A 17,340-nucleotide genomic window follows, 5' to 3' on the forward strand; every position below is an offset into this window, starting at 1 on the left:
ACAAAAAAAAAAAAAAAAAGAATGAAGGAAGAGTACACAAGAAGAAAACTATTAAAAAAATAAATAAATAAAATTTCATCATTCAACAAATGTTTCTCCTCTCAGCACTACCCTGAGGCCTTGTCTTTCTAAAGAATCATCATAAAGTCTTCAAAGAGTTACTTCCATTTCAACCTAATCCTCCATCCATCTTATCTCACTTTTCTTCTTTTATCATAATATAGAAATATGTCTTAATGTTAAACTATAAAAAGTCACTTATATCCAATATTCTTGCCAAAATGTATTCATACTAACCTTCAAATCAAGTCGCTGCAGGAAGCCTTGGCCATAACAGGTGGGCCTTGCTGTTCTGATGGCAGCCACTGTTTTCCTCTTCCTCCTCCGCTTCGAGCCATGGTTCTCTGGAGTTGAGACTCACAATCTTACAAGAAGACGACTATCAAAGTTTGCATCCAGCAAATGCTTAAGAAAATGGTTGACTAGGAGATTGTAAAAAGGAAAAGAAATTGTAGGGCAAAAAAGCCAGAGATGAGAGTACAGGTGGGCCCAGCAGAGGTCAACAATAAAAATCTGAGCCTAATGCAACAGCCTCAGCCTAATTAAAAGCCGGGGGTTGAGGGGCCACATGAAGAGCTCACTGAAAGAACTGGGGTCAAACGAGTGAGGTGCACTGAATAGAAGAGGTTCCTGGAAGCACGGTGTTCACTGAGGCATGGGGGAGATGGGAGCATGGCCTGGTCTCTGGCAGAATCCAGGTGTCAAGCAGGCCCCACACACCTGGAGGACATGTCAGGACAAGGCTTTCTATCCATCCCCCAGCAACACCCTCTTTGATGCCAGTGACCTGGGCACCCAGGCACAAAAGGGCTTGGGAGGAATTAACCTCCTCCTGATGGAGGAGGGCTACGGGGAGCCTGGCACCTCTGCCTGCAACATTAAAAGCAGCCCAAAAGTTACAGGCAAATCCCACTGATTTATCAGACAAAAACTATAGATATATCAGCCTCTATTTAAGAGGGGTGGAACTCACAAACAGCTTTGGTGGCACATTAGGGTAAAGCCTCATAATCTTTCACTTGTTCATGGATCATTTACTGAAAACCTAATAGGTGCTAAAGGCAGAGCTAAGTGCCGAGGAAACAAAGGTAAATGTGACAAGGACAAAAATATTAACATGTGTATATTCACAACCTCCTCCCTTTCTATCAACACTCCCAGCCCTTTTATGGAAGTTTGTGTTCACATCCTCCAATTCTGGTGCCGTGTTGTGCTGATCAGGAGAACAGATGAGAAAGAAGACTGAAAGAATTCAAGGGAGGCCACATGAGAAAGAACTGAGCCAGAGATGACTAGAGGAGAAGTGAGCACAGATTGGGAGGAGTGAGGAAGGAATGGAGAGAGGAAGAGGGAGGGGGAAGGGAGAGAGAGGTGGTAAGAAAATTGGAAGTAAGTGGGTCAATGACTGGGCCTGAGGAGACAGACCTACAAAGGCCGGAATAGCACAGGATTGGGGGGTAGGGGGTAGGGGTAGTGATTGTAATGTCTGCCCATGGTCTCTTGGAGACTTTATGAACTTTCTTGGCAACTGGAATTGTGTTTTACTCTTGGATGCCACAGAATGATAAAACTGGCAACAAGGTGGTCCAACTCTCAGGGATTATAGCAAAAGTCACAGCCCCTGCCCTCTAGATGCTCATAGTCCAATAGGGAAAATAGTCATTTAACATAACATAATGTAATTAAACATTGTCAAGTGCTGGGTCACACCTCTCAGTAGGGCATGGGATGGCCACAAAGGGAGAGGTCACCTCGTTTACCTCTAACTCAAGGACAGCTACCTGCTCTCTCAACAGTAAGGTCAATGAGCCTAGGTGGAGCTTTATTTTAGCTCACAAACTGATGCCCAAGATTTCCTCAGTCCTGGACAAGAAGAAAGCGTAAGATCCAAATTCCCTCCCCAAACTGATAAAAATTTGATCACCTCTAAGACTCACCTGGGTGTCCAGCAACAGCCCACTTGGGTAATTGAGGGCTTCCCCTCCTTTATTGATAAAAGCTCCCTGGGTGGAGTGTGTCTTTTTCTCTACTCCAATGTCACCTACACAAAGGAAAACATATAGACTGGGGTGTTCACATAAGAGAACAGGGGACCACATCCCGTAAGCACAGAAGGGAACACGGGTTTGCGCTCAGTGAAGCCTGAAATTATAGAAGCAAAGCACAAAGTCAGCCCCAGAGCAGCTGCAATATTCTAGCTGTGGTTTGCATCAAGTTTGCTTCCCCCTCGGGCCAAGGGAGGACGTAGAGTTTCCAAGCAGCGCTGAAGCAATCACTTTGTTGGTGTGTGCCAGCCAAGTGACTCACACTCTCAAACCTGTTTAATATGAAACAGCATTAGGAGACTGGATGTAGCCTCGGGGAGATCAGCTGCTAACCAGCTCAGATTATAGCTTCAATCCCTCAAATGTGGCCACTTAAGGTTGTCTCTCTGAGTATCTACAGTGGCATACGTCACTGTAAAGGAGAGGGACTATCGTTGAAGAAGAGAGATCAGGATTCTGGTTCCCATTAGGTAGCCATTCGTCATGTGACTTCGGTCAGCTGCACCTGAAAAATGAGACGGACACCTCATCCAGAAAATAGGGCAATATCTTCCCTGCCTACCCCCTGTGGTGATTTTGAACAATGAGTGAAAAATATGATGAGGATTAAGAGAGACGATGAAAATGGTCGAGAGCTACAAACCAGGTATTATCATTATACACAAGTGTCATAAATCTCCTTTTATAGGTTCACTGTAACTAGAGGGAATTTCCTTAAATGGCAGGAATGAGGAAATAAACACAACAAGAATGTTGCTTCCTACTTTAATACCAGCAGCAGTGAAAGCAGCCATTTAGCCCGTTATTGTGGACTTTTGTCATCCAGGCAGTAAACTGGAATCTTCTCAAAAAGATTAGAGCTCCTCTCCTCAGTGTTATCTGGGGCTATCAGTTAGACCATATCTGATATTTTCCAGTACGAATTGTAATGAGATCTCTGTTTGAGAAATTTATAAGACAATTTCTCATTTGTAATTACAGGGAGAAGAAAATAAGCAAAGGCATCTTTCCTTTTTTGTCTTTCTTTCTTCCTTTCTTCTTTTTTTTTCTACCTCCATCTCTATCTCCCAGAGGAACTGAGAGAAGCAGGTAAGATGAGGGAGGCACTTGTCTGGAATGAAAGATTTAGCTGGGTGCCCAAAAAACTCAAAAATCAAGATAAATATATTTTCTTTTTTTTAGGGCTGCACCTGTGGCCTATGGAGGTTCCCAGGCTAGAGGTCAAATTGGAGTTGCAGCTGCTGACCTACACCACAGCTGACAGCAATGCCAGATACTTAACCTACTGAGTGAGGCCAGGGATCGAACCCACATCCTCATGGATACAAGTTCGGTTCATAACCCGCTGACCCCCAAAAGGAACTCCCAAGATAAATAAATTTCAATGACTATTTTTCAAAAATAAAATTAATGCCAAAAATGATGAACAAAATATCACATTTTTAAATAGAGGTCAGCGGTGACAGTACCATACTAAGACACACTGAAGCCTGAGGCAAAAGGAGAAATCAATATTCCTAATTCTATTTAAACTTGGTATTTTGTTCATCGTAGACTTTTGCCTTAATTTTGATGGATCATGAGCAGCAAACTTTTTTTTTCATTCTTAGCAGCATCTATAATTACAGTTTGTCTTAGTACTGACAGCATCTCAGATCTGGCAAAATGTTTTCCATGTGGTATGTGGAACAGGCACGACATCTGGCAATGAAACTCAACCTGGTTTTGTTTCCTACTGTTCCCTTTACACATTTATTCAGTGGAAGTCACCTTCCCTGTTCCTGAAAGAAAACTCTATGAGTCCCATGATTTTCTGTTCTCTCTTAAATGATGGACAACACTACAGTCATTTTAAGTCACAAACACAGTCTCAGTTTAGCAATCAGAATGTACAATCCCCTAAAATAACCAAAACTCCCAACTGCACTTAGTGGTGAACCTTCTCCCCTCCACCAGTCCAGGGCTGACAGCCTGCAGTGGGAAAGGGAAGTATAGTCTTCTGTTCTCCACTCTCCGTGTCTTCCTCGTCCACAAACACCTGCTATTGTGTTCTCCCCTAAAATGATAGAGGCTTGGCAGCAAGGAGAGGAAGGGGATAGAGCAGTTCTTACCTGGCAGGGAGGTTCCATACATTCTCTCGGCCAGGAAGATGGTTAATGGAGACTCTTTCTCTCTGGGCATCTTTCATTAGCTCATCAGAACTTCCCTCTCCCTTAGGGTATCTATAACACATGCCCCATCTGGGTGGTGACTACATGGATGTTGATTATATAGTTAACTCTACTTTCCATGTGGTTTATATATTCTAAAATTTATTTTTCATTTTTTTATGAAATTTATGGCCACACCTGTGGCATATCGAAGTTCCTGGGCCAGGAATTGAATCCAAGCTGCAGGTGCAACCGGAGTCACAACTGTGGCAGCACTGGATACTTCAACCCACTGAAGTCAGGTTCTTTTTTTTTTTTTTTTTTTTTCCCACTGTACAGCAAGGGGGTCAGGTTATCCTTACATGTATACATTACAATTACATTTTTCCCCCAGCCTTTCTTCTGTTGCATGAAGTCAGGTTCTTAATCAACTTCACCATAACAAAAATTCCCTAAAATTTCTTAATTTAAAACCAAAAAGAACTGTGAGAGAGAATAAGGGGAGAAGAATCCCAACCCTACATGAAAACAACTTACTGAACAGAAACCTGCCTTATCAATCTCTCTGTCTCTGTCTCTCTACTTTTTTTTTTTTTTCCCACTGTACAGCAAGGGGGTCAGGTTATCCTTACATGTATACATTACAATTACATTTTTCCCCCACCCTTTCTTCTGTTGCAACATGAGTATCTAGACAAAGTTCTCAATGCTATTCAGCAGGATCTCCTTGTCAATCTATTCTAAGTTGTGTCTGATAAGCCCAAGCTCCCGATCCCTCCCACTCCCTCCCCCTCCCATCAGGCAGCCACAAGTCCCTTCTCCAAGTCCATGATTTTCTTTTCTGTGGAGATGTTCATTTGTGCTGGATATTAGATTCCAGTTATAAGTGATATCATATGGTATTTGTCTTTGTCTTTCTGGCTCATTTCACTCAGTATGAGATTCTCTAGCTCCATCCATGTTGCTGCAAATGGCATTATGTCATTCTTTTTTGTGGCTGAGTAGTATTCCATTGTGTATATATACCACCTCTTCCGAATCCAATCCTCTGTCGATGGACATTAGGGTTGTTTCCATGTCCTGGCTATTGTGAATAGTGCTGCAATGAACATGCGGGTGCACGTGTCTCTTTTAAGTAGAGTTTTGTCTGGATAGATGCCCAAGAGTGGGATTGCTGGGTCATATGGAAGTTCTATGTATAGATTTCTAAGGTATCTCCAAACTGCTCTCCATAGTGGCTGTACCAGTTTACATGCCCACCAGCAGTGCAGGAGGGTTCCCTTTTCTCCACACCCCCTCCAGCACTTGTTATTTGTGGACTTATTAATGATGGCCATTCTGACTGGTGTGAGGTGGTATCTCATGGTAGTTTTGATTTGCATTTCTCTTATAACCAGCGATGTTGAGCATTTTTTCATGTGTTTGTTGGCCATCTGTATATCTTCCTTGGAGAACAGTCTCTTCAGGTCTTTTGCCCATTTTTCCATTGGGTGATTGGTTTTTTTGCTGTTGAGTTGTATAAGTTGTTTATATATTCTAGAGATTAAGCCCTTGTCCGTTGCATCATTTGAAACTGTTTTTTCCCATTCTGTAAATTGTCTTTTTGTTTTCTTTTGGGTTTCCTTTGCTGTGCAAAAGCTTTTAAGTTTGATGAGGTCCCATGGGTTTACTTTTGCTCTAATTTCTATTGCTTTTGGAGACTGACCTGAGAAAATATTCATGATGTTGATGTCAGAGAGTGTTTTGCCTATGTTCTCTTCCAGGAGTTTGATGGTGTCCTGTCGTATATTTAAGTCTTTCAGCCATTTTGAGTTTATCTTTGTGCATGGTGTGAGGGTGTGTTCTAATTTCATTGCTTTGCATGCAGCTGTCCAGGTTTCCCAGCAATGCTTGCTGAATAGACTTTCTTTTTCCCATTTTATGTTCTTGCCTCCCTTGTCAAAGATTAATTGACCATAGGTGTCAGGGTTTATTTCCGGATTCTCTATTCTGTTCCATTGATCTGTCTGTCTGTTTTGATACCAGTACCACACTGTTTTGATGACTGTGGCTTTGTAGTATTTCTTGAAGTCTGGGAGAGTTATGCCTCCTGCTCGGTTTTTGTCTCAGGATTGCTTTGGCGATTCTGGGTCTTTTGTGGTTCCATATAAATGTTTGGATTGTTTGTTCTAGTTCTGTGAAAAACATCATGGGTAATTTGATAGGGATTGCATTGAATCTGTAGATTGCTTTGGGTAGTATGGCCATTTTTACAATATTGATTTTCCCAACCCAGGAACATGGAATATCTTTCCATTTCTTTACATCTTCTTTGATTTCTTTGATTAAAGTTTTATACTTCTCGGCATATAGGTCCTTTACCTCTTTGGCCAGGTGTATTCCGAGGTATTTGATTTTGTGAGGTGCAATTTTAAAAGGTATCATATTTTTGTATTCCTTTTCTAATATTTCATTGCTGGTATACAGAAATGCGACTGACTTCCGAGTGTTAATTGTATATCCTGCTACTTTGCTGAATTTGTTAATCAGTTCAAGTAGTTTTGGGGTTGAGTCCTTAGGGTTTGCTATGTATAGTATCATGTCATCTGCATACAGTGACAGTTTGATCTCTTCTCTTCCTATATGGATGCCTTTTCTTTCTTTTGTTTGTCTAATTGCTGTGGCTAGGACTTCCAAAACTATGTTGAAGAGCAGTGGTGAGAGTGGGCATCCCTGTCTTATTCCAGATTTGTCTGTCTCTCTACTTTTACTACCAGTCATGTATGCTCTCCTGGTCTTCATTCTTATCACCTCTATAGGCCTATAAAAATAAAAGTTTGTGAATTCCCTTCGTGGCTCAGCAGAAACAAATCTGACTAGTATCCATGAGGATGTGGGTTCGATCCATGGCCTCACTCAGTGGGCCAGTGATCTGGTGTTGCAGTGAGCTGGGGTGTAGGTTACAGGCCCAGCTCAGATCCCACCTTGCTGTGGCTGTGGTGTAGGCCAGCAGCTGCAGCTCTGATTCGACCCCTAGGCTGGGAATTTCCATATGCCACAGGTGTGACCCTAAAAAAGAAAAAAAAAATAGTTTGTCTAGATGGAGATAAACTTTCTTGCCTTGTCATGTGCTAGTTTATTTCTTTCTCCTTCTGAATAAGCAGAGCATTATCCCACTGGTTTCTAATTTCTTCAAGAATAAACAGCCATGGCCAGAATCCAGTCCACTCCCAGTCCCCTGGGAACTCATCAAGAGAGCTGGGACAAGTCTGCCCTCGACCTCTAGGGCAGAAATCAACAAGAGCCCCACAGCAAGAAAAGCACTGTTAAAACGGCAGTGTCACCAAAAGCAGAAAACACATCTTGTTCTCACCACTGAAAGTCCCACTGTACTGCCAGTCTCCAGGCATTGGAACTGAAGAGAGAAGAATGTTGCTGAGGCTAAACAGTTGTCCCCAGTTTAATAAAATAATTGCCTCCATTGTTTAGCTTCACAGTACTGGTAATACATTGCATATATCCTTGAGTGCTTGTTTTCCATAGCAAAGTCTTCAATATTCTCCTTTATAGGTGGTATTTAAATGTGTGGTTCTATTTTGCCTTCTAGGATCTATAGAGGTTGAAATAGGAAAACAATTTGAATTCTCACACGTTCCAGAGGGCTGCCCAGATTCAGGCTCTCTGAAGCAAAACACTTTTCCAACATGACAGGTTTCAGGAGGATAAGGAGAGAACCACTTGCTGTGTGTAGGTCTTGTGGATAAATCAGCAAAGCGCACAGGGAAACCAACGGAAAGTCCAAGTCCTTTGTGATCAGGGCTGGTATTTATGGTTGGAGAGTTGCTTGCCACAGCCAGCTAGGCCTGGGAGGGAGAGCATTGAGTGTGGGAGGAACAGAATGATGGGGGCAGGGGAAGGGGGGAGCACAGAGTGACAGGCATCATTTCCTGGAGTCAAGTCTCTATTCACCAATATCCCGCTCCTTTTTTTTTTTTTTTTTTGTCTTTTTGCCATTTCTAGGGCCGCTCCCGTGGCATATGGAGGTTCCCAGGTTAGGGGTCTAATCGGAGCTGTAGCCGGCAGCCTACGCCAGAGCCAAGCAACACCAGATCTGAGCCGCGTCTGCAACCTACACCACAGCTCACGGCAACGCTGGATCCTCAACCCACTGAGCAAGGCCAGGGATTGAACCTGAGACCTCATGTTTCCTAGTCGAATTCGTTAACCACTGAGTCACGACAGGAACTCCTCCTTCTGAAACTCATCCCAGAGCGGTTAGTAAAAATGAACTGAAAATGGTAGCAGATGAGAAAAATAAAAAAGTAAAATGTGAAAAGGGTGAAGAATCTCACAGAACAGAAATAGGATTCCATTAAGCCATGAAGTCATATGAAGAAAAAAAAATTAAGAGAGTTCCCTGGTGGTTTAGTGGTTAGGATTGAGTGCTTTCACTCCTTCGGGAACAGAGATCCACATCAAGCAACTGCACACTGGCAAAAAAAAGGTGGGGGGATGCAGGGGAAATGCATCTCTGATTTTCCCTAAGTTATAACTAAAAAATCTTCTATTATGAATGGAGGCAATATACCAGAGCAATTTAGTAGCACCAATGACTTTATCACCAACAGAATACAAAGATATCTTCAATGAACTATATTTATGTTGCAAATATCTTGAAATATCTTTTTTGTTCATCATTACTTTGAAATTGGGATGGCAATTAAATTTTTCACTAAATCTTAATATTCAATCTGTAAATAAAGAAGTGGATATAAATATATAGATCAGTGGAACAGGATAGAAAGCCCAGAAATAAACCCAAGCTCCTTTGGTCAACTAACCTATTACAAAGGAGGCAAGAACATACAGTGGAGGAAAGACAGTCTCTTCAGTACGTGGTGCTGGGAAAACTGGATGGCTACATGTAAAAGAATGAAATTAAAACATTCTCTAATACCATACACAAAAATAAACTCAAAATGGATTAAAGATCTAAACTTTAAGGCCAGATGCTGTAAAATTCCCAAAGAAAAACATAGGCAGGCCACTCTTCGACATAAATCACAGCAACATCTTGTTTGATCCACCTCCTAGAAAAATGACAATAAAAACAGCAATAAACCAATGGGACCTAATTAAATGCAAAAGCTTTTACACAGAAAAGGAAACCATTTAAAAAACAAAAAGACAACCCACAGAATGGGAGAAAATCTTTGCAAACAATGCAGCTGACAAGGGCCTAATCTCCAAAATATATAAGCAACTCATACAACTCAACAACAAAAAACAACCCAATCAAAAAATGGGGTTAAATAGACATTTCTCCAAAGAAGACATACAGATGGCCAACAGGCACATGAAAAGATATTCACCATCACTAGTTATTAGAGAAATGCAAATCAAAACTATAATGAGGTACCACCTCACACCAGTCAGAATGGCCATCATTAATTAACAAGTCTACAAATAACAAATGCTGGAGAGGGTGCAGAGAAAAGGGAACACTACTTCACTGTTGGTGGAAATATAAATTGGTACAATCACTATGGAAAACACTACAGAGTTTTCTCAGAAAACTAAATCTAGAACTACCATGTGATCCAGCAGTCCCACACCTGGACATATATACAGACAAAAGTACAGTTCAAAAAGATTCATGTACCCTATTGTTCATTGTAGCACTATTCACAATAGCCAAGAGATGGAAACAACCTAAATGTCCATTGACAGATGAATGGATTAAGAAGATATGGTACATATATACAATGGAATAGTACTCTGCCATAAAAAAGAACAAAATAATGCCATCTGCAGCAACATGGATGCAACTAGAGTTCTCATACTAAGTAAAGTAAGTCAGAAAGAGAAATACAAACACCATATGATATTTAAAATGCCGCACAAGTGAATCCATCTACAAAACAGAAACAGACTCATGGACATAGAGAACAGACTTGTGGTGGCCAAGGTGGGCGTGGGGGCAGTGGGCAGGAAGTGGAGTGAACAAGGAATTTAGGGTTGATAAATGCAAATTATTACATTTAGAATGGATAAGCAATGAGGTCCTACTCTGTAGCACAGGGAACTATACCCAGTCTCTTGGGATAGACCATGATGGAAGGTAATATGAGAAAAAGAATATGTATATATATGTATGACTGGGTAACTATGCTGTCCAGCAGAAATTGACACAACACCGTAAATCCACTGTGCCTTAATAAAAATAAAATTTAAAAATATATTGCACATTTGTTTTAGTATTTTGATAACTACATTTCAATACTTCATTTCCTTTCTGATCCTATCTATTTTATGAAACAGATTTTAGAACAGTATTCTAAGAAGAGATCCACAGGCTTCATCAGACTGCCAAAGTGGGAAAAAAATGCTTAGAACCCATTCATTAGGCAGTTGTAGGCTAGTTTGGGGAGCAAGGTTGAATCCCATCAACCCAAATTCCAAAAATGTTTGGAAAAGATTTTGATGAAAAAAAGGGTGAGGGGGTAAAAATAAAATTTTAGTTTTGCCTAAGGACTATACAATTCACTAGGATATGAAACAAGTTAAATTCCAGATGAAAGACATAGGCTTAGAGAGTCTCTTGGTTTTAAAATATATAACAGTGGAGAGTCCCCCAAATAAAGGAAAGCTATTCACAGAGGCTGAGAAACTATACAAAAATGACAGACCATTCACTATGCTCAGCCCCATGTGGAAAGTGAGTTAAAGGGGGCAAGATGGGAGGCAGAGGGACTAGTTAGGGGCTGGTGCAGGCCCACAAAAAGAGATGGTGATAACTTGAACTACTGATGCCTGAGGCAGCAGTAACGGAGGCAGAGAGGAACAAACAAATGTGAGAAACAATTTGGAAGAAATGTCAGCAGAACTTGGAGGTTTGTTCCATAAGAACGATTAGGGAGCAGGAGGAATTAAGATTTCTGCCTTGGAGTTCCCTGGTGGCTTAGCGGTTAAGGATCCAGTGCTGTCAATGGCTGTGGATCAGGTCAGTGGTGTGGCTTGGGTTCAGTCCCTGGCCTGGGAACTTCCACATGCCCTGGGTGTGGCAAAAAAACAAAGGGGGGTGGGGAATTTCTGCCTTATGTAACTGAGTGGATAATGGGATCTTGAGCTAAGATGATAAAAGGAGGAGAAGGTTTGGGAGTTAGAGGAAGGAAGAGGGAATGCTATGTTACTAGTTTCTAATATAATTGCACTGTGGGCAGAGAACATACCTTGTGTGATTCAAACACTTTTAAATTTATTGGGCTTTGTTTTATAGCACTTTTGTGGTCTATCTGGTCTATCTTAGTAAATATTTCAGGTGTTTCTAGAAAGTATGTGAATTCTTTTATTGGATGGAGGGTTCCTAACAAATGTCAATTAGGTGAAGTTGCTTAATAGTGTTATCCAAGTCTTCTATATTTTTGTCAATTTTCTGTCTACTTGTTCTAGTAATTACTACAAGAAAGGTTTGATACCTATAACTATGATTGTGGATTTATCTATTTCCGTATTTGCTTCATGCATTTCAAAGCTCTACTATTAAGTACATGGACATTAAGATTCGTTATATCCTCTTGATGAATTGACACTTTTATCATTATGAAATAACCTTCTTTACTCCAGATAATATTTTTTGCTCTGAAATCTTCTCTTTTGATTAATTTTTTTTTTTTGCATGGTAAATCTGTTTCCATCCTTTTACTTTTAACCTATTTGTATCTATTTTTATGCACTTTAAAAGTGCATTCCTTACCACTCAGCCATAAAAAAGAAAGAAATAATACCACTTGCAGCAACATGAATGGACCTAGAGATTATCATACTAAATAAGTCAGACAGAGAAAGACAAATATCGTATGACATCACTTACATGTGGAATCTAGTAAAAATGATACAAAAGAACTTATTTACAAAACAGAGACAAACTTAGATTTTGAAATAAAACTTCCAGTAACCAAAAGGGAAATGTGGGGGGGAGGGTAAATTAGGAGTTTGGGATTAACATACACACACTACTATATATAAAACAGATAACTAATAATACAAGGAAGTTACTCAGTATGCGGAAAGGATTTGAGAAATAATGGATACATGTTGCAATTAGTTATACATGTACAACCAATTTACTTTGCTATACACCTGAAACTAACAAAACACTAAGTCAACTACACTCCAAAAAAATTCTAAACATAAAATAAAATGCTAGTTTCTACTGTAAAAATAATAAATAATGAAGTACATTCCTTGTAAGCAGCATATTGTTGTGTCTTCTTTTTAATCCAGTCCACATACATTTAATGTGATTATTAATATGGTTTGGTTTAAGTCTATCATCTTGTTAATTGTTTTCTACTTTTCCAATTGCTTCTTTGTTGCTTTTTTCCTTTCTATCTTCTTTTGGATAAGCTAAAAATTTTTATGTTTACATTTTAATTCATCTGTTGCTTTATTAGCTTAATAATATCTCGTTATTTTAGCAGTTGCTTTAGAGTTTATAGAATGAATCTTAATTTATCAAAATTTATATTCATGTGAAATTATACTACCTCATGTATCAATACAGTATAAGAAACTTATAGCAGCAAACTTTCCTCTCTTAGCCTTTTTTGCTGTTCTTGTCATATATTATAAACCTCAAAATTGGGTTGCCAGATCTAGAAAATAAAAATAAAGAACACCAAGTAAAATCTAAATTTCAGATAACAAATAACTCCATTAAATAAGTATATTCCATGCAATATTTAGAAATACTTATACAAAGAAACTAACAAGTCTTTGAAATTCAAATTTAATGAGGCAACGCATATTTTATCTGGCACTCTTATCCATAATTCACTGTATTTTTGGTTTAAATAATCCATCATCTTTTAAAGAGATTTAATAATAACTTTAAGATTTTATATTTTTTTCTTGTGTTATTATTGTAAATTTTTCCCACTGTACAGCATGGAGACCAACTTCTTCTTACATGTATAAATTTCCCCCCCTACCCTTTGTTCTGTTGCAATATAAGTATCAAGAGATAGTTCTTGATGCTACTCACAGGATCTCCTTGTAAATTCATTCCAAGTTGTATCTGATAACCCCAAGCTCCCAATCCTTCCCACTCCCTCCCTCTCCCTCCAGCAGCCACAAGTATATTCTCAAAGTCCATGATTTTCTTTTCCGTAGGAAGGTTCATTTGTGTCTTATATTAGATTCCAGATATAAGTGATATCATATGGTATTTGTCTTTCTCTTTCTGGCTCATTTCACTCAGTATGAGATTCTCTAGTTCCATCCATGTTGCTGCAAGTGGCATTATGTCATTCTTTTTTATGGCTGAGTAGTATTCCATTGTGTATATATACCACCTCTTCCGAATCCAATCATCTGTTGATGGACATGTGGGTTGTTTCCATGTCTTGGCTATTGTGAATAGTGCTGCAATGAACATGCGGGTGCATGGGTCTTTTTTAAGGAGAGTTTTGTCCGGATAGATGTCCAAGAGTGGGATTGCTGGGTCATATGGAAGTTCTATGTATAGATTTCTAAGGTATCTCCAAACTGCTCTCCATAGTGGCTGTACCAGTTTACATGCCCACCAGCAGTGCAGGAGGGTTCCCTTTTCTCCACACCCCCTCCAGCACTTGTTATTTGTGGACTTATTAATGATGGCCATTCTGACTGGTGTGAGGTGGTATCTCATGGTAGTTTTGATTTGCATTTCTCTTATAACCAGCGATGTTGAGCATTTTTTCATGTGTTTGTTGGCCATCTGTATATCTTCCTTGGAGAACAGTCTCTTCAGGTCTTTTGCCCATTTTTCCATTGGGTGATTGGCCTTTTTGCTGTCGAGTTGTACATAAGTTGCTTATATATTCTAGAGATTAAGCCCTTGTCCATTGCATCATTTGAAACTATTTTCTCCCATTCTGTAAGTTGTCTTTTTGTTTTCTTTTGGGTTTCCTTTGCTGTGCAAAAGCTTTTCAGTTTGATGAGGTCCCATGGGTTTACTTTTGCTCTTATTTCTGTTGCTTTGGGAGACTGACCTGAGAAAATATTCATGATGTTGATGTCAGAGAGTGTTTTGCCTATGTTCTCTTCAGGAGTTTGATGGTGTCCTGTCGTATATTTAAGTCTTTCAGCCATTTTGAGTTTATTTTGGTGCATGGTGTAAGGGTGTGTTCTAATTTCATTGCTTTGCATGCAGCTGTCCAGGTTTCCCAGCAATGCTTGCTGAATAGACTTTCTTTTTCCTATTTTAGGTTCTTGCCTCCCTTGTCAAAGATTAATTGACCATAGGTGTCAGGGTTTATTTCTGGGTTCTCTATTCTGTTCCATTGATCTGTCTGTCTGTTTTGATACCAGTACCACACTGTTTTGATGACTGTGGCTTTGTAGTATTTCTTGAAGTCTGGGAGAGTTATGCCTCCTGCTTGGTTTTTGTTTCTCAGGACTGATTTGGCAATTCTGGGTCTTTTGTGGTTCCATATAAATGTTTGGATTGTTTGTTCTAGTTCTGTGAAAAACGTCATGGGTAATTTGATAGGGATTGCATTGAATCTGTAGATTGCTTTGGGTAGTATGGCCATTTTTACAATATTCATTTTTCCAATCCATGATCATGGAATATCATTCCATTTCTTTACATCTTCTTTAATTTCTTTGACTAAAGTTTTATAGTTCTCGGCATATAAGTCCTTTACCTCCTTGGTCAGGTGTATTCCTAGGTATTTGATTTTCTGAGGTGCAATTTTAAAAGGTATCATATTTTTGTATTCCTTTTCTAATATTTCATTGCTGGTATACAGAAATGTGACTGATTTCTGAATGTTAATCTTATATCCTGCTACTTTGCTGAATTTGTTAATCAGTTCAAGTAGTTTTGGGGTTGAGTCCTTAGGGTTTTCTATGTATAGTATCATGTCATCTGCATGCAGTGACAGTTTGATCTCTTCTCTTCCTATATGGATGCCTTTTCTTTCTTTTGTTTGTCTAATTGCTGTGGCTAGGACTTCCAAAACTATGTTGAAGAGCAGTGGTGAGAGTGGGCATCCCTGTCTTGTTCCAGATTTGAGTGAGAAGGCTTTCAGTTTTTCCCCATTGAGTATTATATTTGCTGTGGGTTTGTCATAAATGGCTTTGATTATGTTCAGGAATGTTCTCTCTATACCCACTTTGGCAAGAGTTTTGATCATGAATGGATGTTGGACTTTGTCAGATGCTTTTTCTGCATCTATTGAGATGATCATATGGTTTTTTACTTTTCTTTCGTTAATGTGGTGTATTTTGCAGTTACTGTTTTTTCCTCTTCCTTCCTTTCTGTAGACCCATAATTTCAATTGATGCCATTTTTTCTTATGCATAGAGGACTTCCTTTAGCATTTCTTGTAGTACAAGTCTGCTATGATTATTTTTTTTTAGCTTTTGTACACATGAAAACATCTTTATTTTGCCTTAATTTCTGAGAAATATTTAGGTGAGAATAGAATTCCATATTGATTTTTGTTCAGTACATTAAAGATGTTGTTTCACTATCTTCTTGCTAGTATTGTTTCTAGCAAGAGAAACAATCATCCTTTCTTTGTTCCCCTATACATGTCTATTTTCTCTGGCTACTTTTAAGATTTTTCTATTACTGATTTTGAATAATTTGATCATGATGTGCCTTTGAATGGCTTTATGTTCCTCATATTTATGATATGGTAAAATTCTTAGATCTGTGAATACATTGGTTTCATCAATTTTGAAAATTGTAGGCCATGAAAATAGTTTTTGTCCCCATTTTTCTCTTTTGGAGATTTCATTTACACATATATTATGCCACAACTCTGATAATCTTTATGTTTTCAAAATCTTTTTTTTCCTATGTGTGCTTCATTTTGGAAATTTCCATTGGTGTGAACTCCAAGTTCACTAATATTTTCTTTGGCAATGTCTCATTCACCATTAATCTATTCAGTGTATTTTTATTCAGACATTGTCATCTTCATCTCTAGAAGTACAGCTTGGGTCTTTTTATATTTCTCATGTCTCAGCTTAACTTTTTGAACATTTGGGATACAATTAGAGTAACTGTTTTAATGTCTTTCTGATAGTACTAACATCTATGACAGTTCTGGGTTTGTTTCTGATTGATCAACTTTTCTCTTTATTGTGGATTGTATTTTCCTAAATCTGATCAAGTCTCTTGTTCTACTACCTTTCCATGAAAAGTACAGTGGTAGAGGAACATGTTAAACACCTCAGGGGTAGCAAGATGCCGAATGTGGGAAAACCTACAGGACCAGCAATTGATGTCTTCAATATATAAAGTGGAGGAAAGAAAGGTTAAGAGTTTTTACCAAATACAATGTGAAGACCTTGTTTGATTCCTGACTTGAAGAAATAAACTATATAAAACATTTATGAGAAAACTGGGAAAATTTGAAAACAGACTAGTTGTTAAGAAATCATTAATTTTTAAAAATAAATGATTTTGTTGTTTTAAAAATAGACTTTATTTTTAGAGGTATATAGTAAAATATTTACAGGTGAAGTGATATGCTACTGTGTCTTGCTTCAAAATAATCCAGGGAGGGCAAGATAAGGTGAGGATGCAAATGGAACAAATTGGCCATGGAATGGTAATTGTTGAAGCTGCATAATGAGAGTGTAGTAGTTCACCATACTATTCTCTCTACTTTTGCAATATGTGATCTTTTTCCATACTTAAAAAAAAAAAGTTCTCTTCTCTGAAAAGATTTTCCCCACTCTCATCCTACACCTAACAGAATTAATTGTGCTGAGGACTCTTCCCCTACATTCCAAATAAATTAAACACTTGTTCATCTTCAAATATTTCTCCCTAATTTGGCCATAAAACCTTTAAGAGCAAAGATTATATCTTATTCATTTTCTATTCCTCATATTCTCACCACCGACCATGGAGCTGGGATGCTCAGTAAACGATAGCAGATTGGCAGCTCTCTACCCCAATTCACCAAGGTACTCGAGACAGAGATGCTGACTCCATTGTACTGAATCAAATTTCAAGTTAGGTGTTATAAATTCAAGTCATATTGCATATAAATGTATGGCAAAGGAGCCAAAAATGTCCTGATGTAAAAACTCAAGCAATA

The sequence above is a fragment of the Phacochoerus africanus genome, chromosome 1 (assembly GCF_016906955.1).
Source record: "Phacochoerus africanus isolate WHEZ1 chromosome 1, ROS_Pafr_v1, whole genome shotgun sequence".
Classification (NCBI taxonomy): domain Eukaryota; kingdom Metazoa; phylum Chordata; class Mammalia; order Artiodactyla; family Suidae; genus Phacochoerus; species Phacochoerus africanus.